General features: G+C 52.5%; 1 protein-coding gene across 1 annotated transcript in view; it reads left to right on the forward strand.

Annotated features, from left to right (window-relative positions):
- The window catches only part of LOC149434974 (proteinase-activated receptor 1-like), a 78372-nt gene that overhangs the window by 13043 nt on the left and 51961 nt on the right, over positions 1–13368 (forward strand). The window contains exon 3 of the mRNA XM_089663151.1: positions 5846–5908. The gene's annotated coding sequence lies outside the window, so the exon portion shown is untranslated. The remainder of the gene's footprint in view (positions 1–5845; positions 5909–13368) is intronic.

The following is a 13368-nucleotide window of genomic DNA, read 5'->3' on the forward strand; positions in this document are numbered from 1 at the left end:
GCACGCTATCATCTCACCCCTCAGGGTGCAGTTGGTTGAGGACTACCACTTTAGTACTGCTTAGATGTTGTATGATAAGAGGGAATTGGCTTTATTTTCTGATGTGACACCATCGCTTGACATTGAACTGTACATATTTTTACTTTATTGTCTAAACTTCAATAAAAATTATTGGAAAAGAAACATTTTCCGTCTGGGAAAAGTCCAGCCCTGGAAGGGTTTAACAACCAAGCTTTATCAAAATTGACACTAAAATGTTAGCTAATCGCTTGACATCGTTAATGCCCCTTCATGTGGGTCAGGAACAGGTGGGGATTATCCCACATAGAGGAGCGGGGGACAACACTAAGAGGACTATTTATTTTGATACATTATGCCCAATTGCATTCAATCCCATTTTGTTCGATATTTGTCGATGCTGAAAAGACTTTCGATAGTTACCTGGCGGTTTTATACTTTACATTAACACATGCAGGTTCTCTATTGAGTTTGTAATAAAAACAACCAGAGTATGGCTCCATGGCAGTGGCGTATTTTCTGTGAGGAAAACTGTTTGCCTGGCCTGGGGTGGCAGTTTTCAGGGGGGTGTCTCCGCCCCTGGAAGAAGTGGCAGTGACGGGGGACCTGGTGAGGAGGCTCCTCTCTGCAGGAGGGTGTGGGGATGGCTGGCTGCTTATTTTGCAGGTGTTTTTCGGGTGTTGGTGACTAGGGTGGTGCCGATGGGGGGGGGGGGGAGTAGAGGATGAGAGGATACCCCTGTTCCCTTACTACATTGCATCCAGAAAGTATTCCCATCGCTTACCTTTTGCCACATTTTGTTATGTTACAACCTTATTCCAAAATGAATTAAATTCATTTTTTTCCTCCACATTCTACAAACAATCCCCCATAATGACAAGAGAGAAGTTCATTTGGAAATCTTTGCAATTTATTAAAAATAAAAAATGTAAAAATAACAGATGTACATAAGTATTCCCAGCCTTTGCCCCATCCTTTGTTGAAGCCCCTTTAGCCCCCATTCCGGCCTCGAGTCATTTGGAGGATGATGCTACAAGCCTGGACACCTATTTTGGGGCAATTTCTCCCATTCATCTTTGCAGGACCTCTCAAGCTCCATCAGGTTGGATGGGGGGTGTCGGTGCACAGCCATTGTCAGATCTCTCCAGAGATGTTCAATCGGGTTCAAGTCTGGGCTCTGGCTGGGTCACTCCAGGACATTCCCAGAGTTGGCCCGTAGCCACTCCTTTATTATGTGGGCCGTGTGCTGCGGGTCGTTGTGCTGTTGAAAGATGAACCATTGCCCCAGTCTAAGGTCCTTCGATCCTGACTCGTCTCCCAGTTCCTGCCGCTGAGAGAAATCCCCACAGCATGATGCTGCCACCACCATGCTTCACTGTAGGGATGGTATTGGCCAGGTGGTGAGCGGTGCCTGGTTTCCTCCAGACATGACGCTTGGCATTCAGGCCAAAGAGTTCAATCTTTGCTTCATCAGACCAGAGAGTTTTGTTTCTCATGGTCTGAGAGACCCTCAGGTGCCTTTTGGCAAACTCCAGGCGGGCTGCCATTTGCCTTTTACTAAGGAATGGCTTCCGTCTGGCCACTCTATCATACAGGCCTGATTGGTGGAGTGCTGCAGAGATGGTTGTTCTTCTGGAAGGTTCTCCTCTCTCCACAGAGAAACGCTGGAGCTCTTTCAGAGTGACCATCGGGTGCTTGGTTACCTCACTGGCTATCTATTCCAGATAGTGGTGGGACCAGGGGTGGGCAGGAGGGGCGGCTGCCGTGGGCATGGTGGGGATTTGGAGGGGGGGGGGTTGTGCTAGAAGGCTTGATTTGGAGGGGAGGTTATTTTTACTAGGATGGTGGATTTTTGTTAGGAAGGGGGATTTGAGGGAAGGAATTGTGCTAATAGGGATGATTGGGGGGATTAGTGCTGGGAGAGAGTGATTTGGGGGGATTAGTGCTAGGAGAGGGTGATTTGGGGGGATTAGTGCTGGGAGAGGGGATTTGGGGGGATTAGTGCTAAGAGAGGGTGATTTGGGGGGATTAGTGCTGGGAGAGGGGATTTGGGGGGATTAGTGCTAAGAGAGGGTGATTTGGGGGGATTAGTGCTGGGAGAGGGGATTTGGGGGGATTAGTGCTAAGAGAGGGTGATTTGGGGGGATTAGTGCTGGGAGAGGGGATTTGGGGGGATTAGTGCTAGGAGAGGGGATTTGGGGGGATTAGTGCTGGGAGAGGGTAATTTGGGGGGATTAGTGCTAGGAGAGGGGATTTGGGGGGATTAGTGCTGGGAGAGGGTGATTTGGGGGGATTAGTGCTGGGAGAGGGGATTTGGGGGGATTAGTGCTGGGAGAGGGTGATTTGGGGGGATTAGTGCTGGGAGAGGGTGATTTGGAGAGAGTGGGAGAGCATTTATGCTCAGAGGGGAAATTTGTGGGGTAGAGGATTTGTACTAGTAGTGGGGATTTGTGGGGAGGAGTTGTGCTAGTAGAGATGATTGGGGGGATTTATGCTAGGAGGGGACATTTGGGGGGAGGATTAGTGCTAGGAGAGGGGATTTGGGGGGATTTGTTCTGGAAGTGGGGTATTTGGAGAGGGGGGGGAGAGGATTTATGCTCAGTGGGGAAATTTGTGGGGTAGAAGATTTGTACTAGGAGGGGGGATTTGGGGAGGGAGAGGATTTGTACTGGTGGGAAACTTTTTGTTTGGGGAGAATTGTGGCTTGCAAAGGAAATGTATGGGGTAAGTATGGAGATGAGTGCTCAAATCATTGGGGAGGGGATTTTTGCTGAGGAGGGGGAGCCATTTGGCACCTTTGCCCTGGGCACTGTGTCCATATTGCCTGTCTCACGTCCAAAAATATTTTTTTTGCCAGGATGAAAACAACGACAATAAAATCTGTTGGGGGAGGGAGGTCACTTGGACTTATCTGTCAAACTCTTACTAGAACACAGAATCATGGCGGAGTAGGTGTGTCCAATATTGGATTGTACGGGAAAGCCTCCCATTTAGCAGACATATTGGATTGGTTGGATATGTCCCATACTAAGAGGTGGGTTACAGTAGAGTGAGCCACAAGCCTAGGCTATAATGGCGGACAGCGCAGGCGGTTTGTGGACAGGTCCTGGTGGGCGAGGTGGCTTTGAAGGCTTCAGCAGCTGGTGGTTCTGGGACCATTTATGGTCGGTGTATTCTGTTTAATGGTACAGATGGAATTTTGATTGACCCTTCCTGATCATTGTAATGCAAATATTGTGCCACTACATTGACGTTTCCTGGTCCTTTCCATATACGTAGGGATCTTCCTATACATCATACTTGCTGTTTATCAGTGGTCTTTGTACCTACTTTGTTTGGACCAGAACTGGCGATATGACTATATCCTCATACTATATCAACACACCGCTGGTTTCTGTTATATGTGCCCGGAATTGGTGACGCTAACGTACCTCCATCAGTAGGGAGGAAGCCCTTTGAGGGGCTGTCGCCTGCCCTTTTGGTTTACTGGGATCCCCCCATTGACTGGCCCTGGTTGGGAGGGCCTGAGGTCCTCTTTCTTAGCCCGCGCTCTGATGCCTGTTGTGATCGGAGTTACTTTGGGTGGGGGGCCCATGGAACACAGCTGACTTTGGGTGGGGGGCCCATGGAACACAGCTCACTTTGGGTGGGGGGTCCATGGAACACAGCTCACTTTGGAGAGGTGGGGAGACCCATCTCAACTCCCCATATCCCTCTTATGTGTAAGTCACCCTGTGCCTGTTAGGGGTACAGGGTGATCTGTCTTAATATTGGGGTGGGGGTTGGTCATGGTTTAATGCCATGTGGTTGTTCTATTGGGTGTCTTGCTTGGGAGCAAACTATTATGGGATGTATGTGTTTGTGTATTGGCTTGGTGGGGGGTGTTTCCATCAGCCCTCCCTCCTGTTGGGACTGTCTGTTGGTGTGTCTCTTGTTACTAAAGGTAGATTGCTCCGCCCTGTGTCATTATGTAGGGAGGGGGGATTGCCCCGCCCTGTGTCATTATGCAGGGAGGGGGGATTGTCCTCTGAGTGTATATATCTTGTATCTGTGTTCAATAATGTAGTCTATTTCCTGGTTTACTTCAGGATTGGTGTCGTCTAGTCCTGTATGGTCAGCGGTGGTGTCAGTGGTCGGTGTTCGGACAGATTGGTGTCGTCTAGTCTTGTATGGTCAGCGGTGGTGTCTGTGGTCGGTGTTCGGACAGATTGGTGGCGTCTAGTCTTGTATGGTCAGCGGTGGTGTCTGTGGTCGGTGTTCGGACAGATTGGTGTCGTCTAGTCTTGTATGGTCAGCGGTGGTGTCTGTGGTCGGTGTTCGGACAGATTGGTGTCGTCTAGTCTTGTATGGTCAGCGGTGGTGTCTGTGGTCGGTGTTCGGACAGATTGGTGTCGTCTAGTCTTGTATGGTCAGCGGTGGTGTCTGTGGTCGGTGTTCGGACAGATTGGTGGCATCTAGTCTTGTATGGTCAGCGGTGGTGTCTGTGGTCGGTGTTCGGACAGATTGGTGTCGTCTAGTCCTGTATGGTCAGCGGTGGTGTCAGTGGTCGGTGTTCGGACAGATTGGTGTCGTCTAGTCCTGTATGGTCAGCGGTGGTGTCAGTGGTCGGTGTTCGGACAGATTGGTGTCGTCTAGTCCTGTATGGTCAGCGGTGGTGTCAGTGGTTGGTGTTCGGACCGGGAAGCGGTATAATAACGGAAGTACCCAAGTGTACTTTGGGGTCGGTTCCGTTACATCTGTGGATTGAGAAATCGAACGCCTTGAAGAAGCTATTTTATTGTGAAACATGTCGAGTCACTTCAGCCATTGATCAGAATATCTGTTTTCAAACCCTTCCCGGGTCACGGTGTACTTTTATTGTGGGATGTATTAATATTGTATGTACCTACAAGACATGTAACTGCAATGAGCGTACAATTCCAATTACTGTGGGAGTGCGTTCTCTGCAGAGGGTTGTATTCATTGTTGTACGTCTATGTATGTTCAATAAAGTAGTCATTGTATTCACTACTGTTGTAGTGCCTATAAAGTCCACCTAATGGCCTTTTGTTTTCCCCAATACACATGGAATTGGGCTTCTGACCTGAGAATTTATTTATCACACGTTACTGTTATAGTGTCGTTAATGTATGCAGCACTTTACATATATATTGTACATCACATCAGGCCCCGCCCCCGAGGAGTGTACAATCTAAGATCCCTAACTCACATTCATACATACACATACTAAGGCCAACTTAGAGAGAAGCCAGTTATCCTCCCAGCATGTCTTAGGGGAGTGTAGGAGGAAGCCCACACAGGCACAGGGAGAACATGCAAACTCCAGGCAGGTGGTGCCATAGTTGGGATTTGAACCAGTAACCCTAGTACTGCCGGTTGGAAGTGCTAACCACTGAGCCACTGTGCTGCCCGTTTGGCATTTGTTTTTTTTTTTTACATTTATTTGGAGGTAACAAATGGAAGCTGAGGACTCGTTCTTATGAAGAAGCAGTGAAGTATTCTCCTCCTTTTTGTCTTCCTTCTTTCCTGGTTGATGGATTAATGGACGGGATTTCTGCGTGCTATTACTCTGCATTCTGTCATTAAGACGGTTACAGCAATTTAATAAGAGCCGGTATAAGAGGAAGTCGGTTTAGATAAAACTGACTTCCTCTTATACATTATATAGATAGTGTATATTTTTATTTTTTCTGTACATGGAAATGTTTATGATGTTTTTTCTGTATCTTATGGATATGAAAATATTAATAAAAATGGATTAAATAAAAAATATATATATATAAATTCTGAGAGTGGATGGAAATTCTAAATGATTTTCTCTTTTCAGGTCCTCCCATATCTGACCTCAACATCTCTTCTGACAAATATGAATGGATACTTGATTTCTATGGTATGTAATGTATTGTACATTCTACACACACCAGTTTTGGGTGGAGACATCTCTGTGTGAATAAGGTCGGGGTCCATTCATGACTGATGGGGCCTCTGGAGTTGTATTTGTTCTCAGGTTCATCATCCCATCCAATGCCATTTCCAGATCCCCAACACATTGTGTCCATGCCGTGTCCTCCACCGGTGTGTCCCTGGAGAGGAGATCATTGTCCAGTGGTGGAGGAATTTTTTTTTTTTTTTATAATTTAAATATTTATTAATTTTCCATTTTAATTACATTTCATCATCACAGTATAAATATATATATATAAAAATATATTCTATAATATTATATTAACCAACATTTCTACTTTATATACTCTATGTAACCTTTCCCCCCCTTCTCCACCCCCCCCCCCCATATCCCCTCTGCCTATTCTATCTTTTCTCTGCGTCTTCTTATATCAGCAAGTGGAATTTTTCTGTTTGTTATCTTTATTCTTTCCTACACCTCATATATAATCTAGCTTTTTCCCAGTTCTCCCATTTCCCATAATAAACCTCCATCTTATCTTCTTGGGTATGGTACAACCTTTCCATCTTTTTAATCTGCTCGACTCTTTCATCCAGTCCTCTTCCTTTGGTGCCTCTACTTGCCTCCAGAACTTGGGTATCAGGGCTTTTGCAGCATTTATATAGTACCATATCCCTGATTTTTTATATTTATTTACCGTTATATCCGTAATATGCAGAATACAGTGGTGGAGGAATTGATGTGCAGATAATGTTTGTATTCGGACGGTTTGTAGTGTCTCTATGATCAGTGTTGGTCGGGGTTCCACTAACAGCGCAGACATTTTTTAGCATTTCATTGAGGAAAATTCCACTTCTGTTTGAGAAATGATAAAACTCATAATTACTACATAAGCCATTCTGTAATTTAATGTTTGCCATGGCCCCCCCACACATCTCCCACCACACCACCCAAACTACATGGGAGGAGACATGACAGCCACAGCCACCATTCTGTCCCCCAATGTCTGATATGCAGCTCCCTCCACCTCAGAGGGGATTTGCTGAGGAATGGAGGAGATTTGTGCTGAACAGTGACTGTGCTAGGAAGGGGGATTTATTCTAGAAAAGACGGAACTTTGTACTGAGGGGGATTTTTATGATGGGAAAGACTTTTGCTAGGAGGGACTGTGCTAGAGACATTCTGTCATAGGGGGTCACAGAGATTGAAGATCTGCTCCTGGAAGGGTTCTGGGTCACCCTGAGCAGGAGTGGTGTCAGGAGGAAGGGGTGACCTTCCATCACAGAGATTGTAGAGGAATGATCTGTCCCTGGGATTGTTCTGGGTCACCCTGAGCAGAGCGGTGTCAGGAGGAAGGGGTGACCTTCCATGACAGAGATTGTAGAGGAATGATCTGCCCCTGGAAGGGTTCTGGGTCACCCTGAGCAGAGTGGTGTCAGGAGGGAGGGGTGACCTTCCATGACAGAATTGTAGAGGAATGATCTGCCCCTGGAAGGGTTCTGGGTCACCCTGAGCAGAGTGGTGTCAGGAGGGAGGGGTGACCTTTCATCAGAGATTGTAGAGGAATGATCTGCCCCTGGAAGGGTTCTGGGTCATTCTACTGATTGATTAATAAGGAAGATTTCAGTTCAGTATTATTAATGTGGTTGTAAACCCTTCAGTATAGCCAGGGAAGTGACTGGCCTCAGGTGATACATGGAGATAATACAAATCCTCTTACATAAGTTGTACCTGTTTATCTGAGGCCATCTCTTCTCTACAGCCATCCAAAGTGCTGAACTTATTCAGCTTGTCTGAGCTGTCAGATAGCAGGGGCAGAGAGCTGAAATTACATTCTGCAGATCCCACTGAGGAGAGCTCTGACAGCTGATTGGAGGGAGCCCCCCCCCCCTCCTCCTTCACAGGAAGGAACAGAGCTGAGGCTTTCAATCAATCTGCCATTGCTGACTGTTCACATTTCAGGTTTTATTCTTCTTATCACAAATGTTACGGCCAGATAATAAGACCGCAGAAATCCGTCTTCATACTACATACTATTAATGATCAGTTATATTCAGGAAATGTCAAATGACAAACTGAGGTCTGTTATTGTATGTACCCAGATGGAAAATCGTGATTGATGACTTGTCCTCTGAATGCACAGACCTCTACAGGCCGGACAATGGCCCCCTGACTGCCATTAGGTATCAGGATGAATTTCTTGGACCCATTGTCAGACCCTACGCTGGTGCAGTGGGTCCTGGGTTCCTCCTGGTGCAGCGGGTCCTGGGTTCCTCCTGGTGCAGTGGGTCCTGGGTTCCTCCTGGTGCAGTGGGTCCTGGGTTCCTCCTGGTGCAGCGGGTCCTGGGTTCCTCCTGGTGCAGCGGGTCCTGAGTTCCTCCTGGCGCAGTGGATCCTGGGTTCCTCCTGGTGCAGCGGGTCCTGGGTTCCTCCTGGCGCAGCGGGTCCTGGGTTCCTCCTGGTGCAGCGGGTCCTGGGTTCCTCCTGGTGCAGCGGGTCCTGGGTTCCTCCTGGTGCAGCGGGTCCTGGGTTCCTCCTGGTGCAGTGGGTCCTGGGTTCCTCCTGGTGCAGTGGGTCCTGGGTTCCTCCTGGCACAGTGGGTCCCGGGTTCCTCCTGGTGCAGGACAATGCCCGGCCTCATGTGGGGAGAGTATACAGGCAGTTCCTGGAGGATGAAGGAATTGATACCATTGATTGGCCCCCACACTCTCCTGACCTAAATCCAATAGAACCCCTCTGGGATGTCATGTTTTGGTCTATCCGACGCCACCAGGTTGCACCTCAGACTGCCCAGGAGCTCAGTGATGGTCCAGATCTGGGAGGAAATCCCCCAGGTCACCATTCGTGGTCTCATTAGGACCCTCCCCCGATGTTGTCAGGCATGCATACAAGCATGTGGGGGCCACACAAAATACTGAGGGCCATTCTGAGTTGCTGCAATGACATTTCACCAACATGGACTCGCCTGCTGCATCATTTCTTCACTTTGTTTTTTGGGGTGTCTGTGAATTCAGTCCTCTGTAGGTCGATCATTTCCATCCAATGATGGGGCGTCCTTACGTTCCTCACCCATCCCCCGCCCATGTCAGTATAGAGATCCAGCAGGAGATTCCTCCCCATTGGGATCTGATGGGTTCTCAAAGCCTGTCTTTTTTTGGAGCGGAGTTGTTCAATCTCAGTGCTGACGGATGACACAAAACTAAGCAGGACAATAACTTCACAGCATATAACAACTCTACAAGAAGACCTCCATAAAATTAGGGGGGGGGGGCAGCTATCAGATGAGGTTGAATGTTGACAAATGTAAAGTGATGCCCTTGGGAGCTGAACATATGAATGCTACATACTAGGGGGAGTCAAGGAGTCAAGGATGGGAAAGGATCTGGGGGTCCGAGTAGATGATGGGCTCAGCAATGGAGTTCACTGCCAAGCTGCATCAAGCAAGGTCAGCAGACTATTAGCATTAACCCCTCGCCTACCGGGCACTTCTACCCTCTTCCTGCCTACAGGGCACTTCTACCCCCTTCCTGCCTACCGGGCACTTCTACCCCCTTCCTGCCTACAGGGCACTTCTACCCCCTTCCTGCCTACAGGGCACTTCTACCCCCTTCCTGCCTACCGGGCACTTCTACCCCCTTCCTGCCTACAGGACACTTCTACCCTCTTCCTGCCTACAGGGCACTTCTACCCCCTTCCTGCCTACAGGACACTTCTACCCCCTTCCTGCCTGCCGGGCACTTCTACCCCCTTCCTGCCTACAGGACACTTCTACCCCCTCCCTGCCTACCGGGCACTTCTACCCCCTTCCTGCCTGCCGGGCACTTCTACCCCCTTCCTGCCTACAGGACACTTCTACCCCCTCCCTGCCTACAGGGCACTTCTACCCCCTCCCTGCCTGCCGGGCACTTCTACCCCCTTCCTGCCTACCGGACACTTCTACCCCCTTCCTGCCTACCGGACACTTCTACCCCCTTCCTGCCTACAGGACACTTCTACCCCCTCCCTGCCTGCCGGGCACTTCTACCCCCTTCCTGCCTGCCGGGCACTTCTACCCCCTTCCTGCCTACCGGACACTTCTACCCCCTTCCTGCCTACCAGACACTTCTACCCCCTTCCTGCCTGCCGGGCACTTCTACCCCCTTCCTGCCTACCGGTCACTTCTACTCCCTCCCTGCCTACAGGGCACTTCTACCCCCTTCCTGCCTACAGGACACTTCTACCCCCTTTCCTGCCTACAGGACACTTCTACCCCCTTCCTGCCTACCGGGCACTTCTACCCCCTTCCTGCCTACAGGACACTTCTACCCCCTTCCTGCCTACCGGGCACTTCTACCCCCTTCCTGCCTACCAGGCACTTCTACCCCCTTCCTGCCTACAGGACACTTCTACCCCCTTCCCGTCTACAGGGCACTTCTACCCCCTTCCTGCCTACAGGGCACTTCTACCCCCTTCTTGCCTACGGGGCACTTCTACCCCCTTCCTGCCCACCGAGTACTTCTACCCCCTCCCTGCCTACCGGACACTTCTACTCCCTCCCTGCCTACAGGGCACTTCTACCCCCTTCCTGCCTACAGGACACTTCTACCCCCTTTCCTGCCTACAGGACACTTCTACCCCCTTCCTGCCTACCGGGCACTTCTACCCCCTTCCTGCCTACAGGACACTTCTACCCCCTTCCTACCTACAGGGCACTTCTACCCCCTTCCTGCCTACCAGGCACTTCTACCCCCTTCCTGCCTACAGGACACTTCTACCCCCTTCCCGTCTACAGGGCACTTCTACCCTCTTCCTGCCTACAGGGCACTTCTACCCCCTTCCTGCCTACGGGGCACTTCTACCCCCTTCCTGCCTACAGGGCACTTCTACCCCCTTCCTGCCCACCGAGTACTTCTACCCCCTTCCTGCCTACCGGGCACTTCTACCCCCTTCCTGCCCACCGGACACTTCTACCTCCTTCCTGCCTACAGGGCACTTCTACCCCCTTCCTGCCTACCGGGCACTTCTACCCCCTTCCTGCCTACCGGGCACTTCTACCCCCTTCCTGCCTACAGGGCACTTCTACCCCCTTCCTGCCTACCGGGCACTTATACCCCCTTCCTGCCTACAGGGCACTTCTACCCCCTTCCTGCCTACAGGGCACTTCTATTCCCTTCCCGCCTACCGGTACTTTTATCCCCTTCCTGCCCACCAGGCACTTCTACCCCCTTCCTGCCTACCGGTACTTCTATTCCCTTCCTGGCCACCGGCACTTCTACCCCCTTCCTGCCTACCGGACATTTCTACCCCCTTCCTGCCTACCGGACACTTCTACCCCCTTCCTGCCTACCGGGCACTGTCACCCCCTTCCTGCCTACTGGGCTTTTCTACCCCCTTCCTGTCTACTGGGCACTTCTACCCCCTTCCTGCCTACAGGGCACTGTCACCCCCTTCCTGCCTACCGGGTACTGTCACCCCTCCATCCTCCGCCCTCTTCCCTCCACCCTCTGCCCTCCACTCTCTGCCCCCTGCCCTCTTCCCTCTGCCCTCCATCCTCCACCCTCTTCCCTCCACCCTCTTCCCTTCACCCTCTGCCCTCTTCCCTCCACCCTCTGCCCTCCATCCTCCGCCCTCTTTCCTCCGCCCTCTTCCATCCACCCTCTGCCCTCCATCCTCCGCCCTCTTCCCTCTACCCTCTGCCCTCCACCCTCCGCCCCCTGCCCTCTTTTCTCCGCACTCTTCCCTCTGCCCTACATCCTCCACCCTCTTCCCTCCACCCTCTTCCCTCCACCCTCTGCCCTCCATCCTCCGCCCTCTTCCCTCCACCCTCTGCCCTCTATCCTCCGCCCTCTTCCCTTCACCCTCCGCCCTCTTCCCTCCATCCTCCGCCCTCTGCCCTTCACCCTCCGCCCTCTTCCCTCCGCCCTCTTTCCTCCATCCTTCGCCCTCTGCCCTCCACCCTCCGCCTTCTTCCCTCACCCTCTGCCCTCCATCCTCCGCCCTCTTCCCTCCACCCTCTGCCCTCCATCCTCCGCCCTCTTCCCTGCGCCCTCTTCCCTCCACCCTCTGCCCTCCATCCTCCGCCCTCTGCCCTCCACCCTCTGCCCTCCATCCTCCGCCCTCTTCCCTCCGTCCTCTTCCCTCCACCCTCTGCCCTCCATCCTCCGCCCTCTTCCCTCCGCCCTCTTCCCTCCACCCTCTGCCCTCCATCCTCCGCCCTCTTCCCTCTGTCCTCCACCCTCTGCCCTCCATCCTTCGCCCTCTTCCCTCCGTTTTCTTCCCTCCACCCTCTGCCCTCCATCCTCCGCCCTCTTCCCTCCGCCCTCTTCCCTCCACCCTCTTCCCTCCATCCTCCGCCCTCTTCCCTCTGTCCTCTGCCCTCCATCCTCCGCCCTCTTCCCTCCGTCCTCTTCCCTCCACCCTCTGCTCTCTATCCTCTGCCCTCTTCCCTCTGTCCTCCATCCTCCACCCTCTTCCCTCCATCCTCCGCCCTCTTCCTTCTGCCCTTCACCCTCTGCCCTCTTCCCTCCGCCCTCTTCCCTCCAGCCTCCACCCTCTTCCCTCTGCCCTCCATCCTTCGTCCTCTTCCCGCCGCCCTCTTCCCTCTGCCCTCTTCCCTCCACCCTCTGCCCTCCATCCTCCGCCCTCTGCCCTCCACCCTCTGCCCTCCATCCTCCGCCCTCTTCCCTCCGTCCTCTTCCCTCCACCCTCTGCCCTCCATCCTCCGCCCTCTTCCCTCCGCCCTCTTCCCTCCACCCTCTGCCCTCCATCCTCCGCCCTCTTCCCTCTGTCCTCCACCCTCTGCCCTCCATCCTTCGCCCTCTTCCCTCCGTTTTCTTCCCTCCACCCTCTGCCCTCCATCCTCCGCCCTCTTCCCTCCGCCCTCTTCCCTCCACCCTCTTCCCTCCATCCTCCGCCCTCTTCCCTCTGTCCTCTGCCCTCCATCCTCCGCCCTCTTCCCTCCGTCCTCTTCCCTCCACCCTCTGCTCTCTATCCTCTGCCCTCTTCCCTCTGTCCTCCATCCTCCACCCTCTTCCCTCCATCCTCCGCCCTCTTCCTTCTGCCCTTCACCCTCTGCCCTCTTCCCTCCGCCCTCTTCCCTCCAGCCTCCACCCTCTTCCCTCTGCCCTCCATCCTTCGTCCTCTTCCCGCCGCCCTCTTCCCTCTGCCCTCTTCCCTCCGCCCTCTTCCTTCCATCCTCTGCCCTCTTCCCTCTGCCCTTCACCCTCCGCCCTCTTCCCTCCATCCTCCGCCCTCTGCCCTCCACCCTCCGCTCTCTTCCCTCCGTCCTCTTCCCTCCACCCTCTGCCCTTCATCCTCCGCCCTCTTCCCTCCGCCCTCTTCCCTCCACCATCTGCCCTCCATCCTCCGCCCTCTTCCCTCCGTCCTCTTCCCTCCGTCCTCTGCCCTCCATCCTCCGCCCTCTTCCCTCCACCCTCTGCTCTCTATCCTCCGCCCTCTGCCGTCCA

The sequence above is a fragment of the Staurois parvus genome, unplaced genomic scaffold, assembly GCF_062004578.1.
Source record: "Staurois parvus isolate SC_StPar_1 unplaced genomic scaffold, SC_StPar_1.0 ptg001635l, whole genome shotgun sequence".
NCBI classification, from domain to species: domain Eukaryota; kingdom Metazoa; phylum Chordata; class Amphibia; order Anura; family Ranidae; genus Staurois; species Staurois parvus.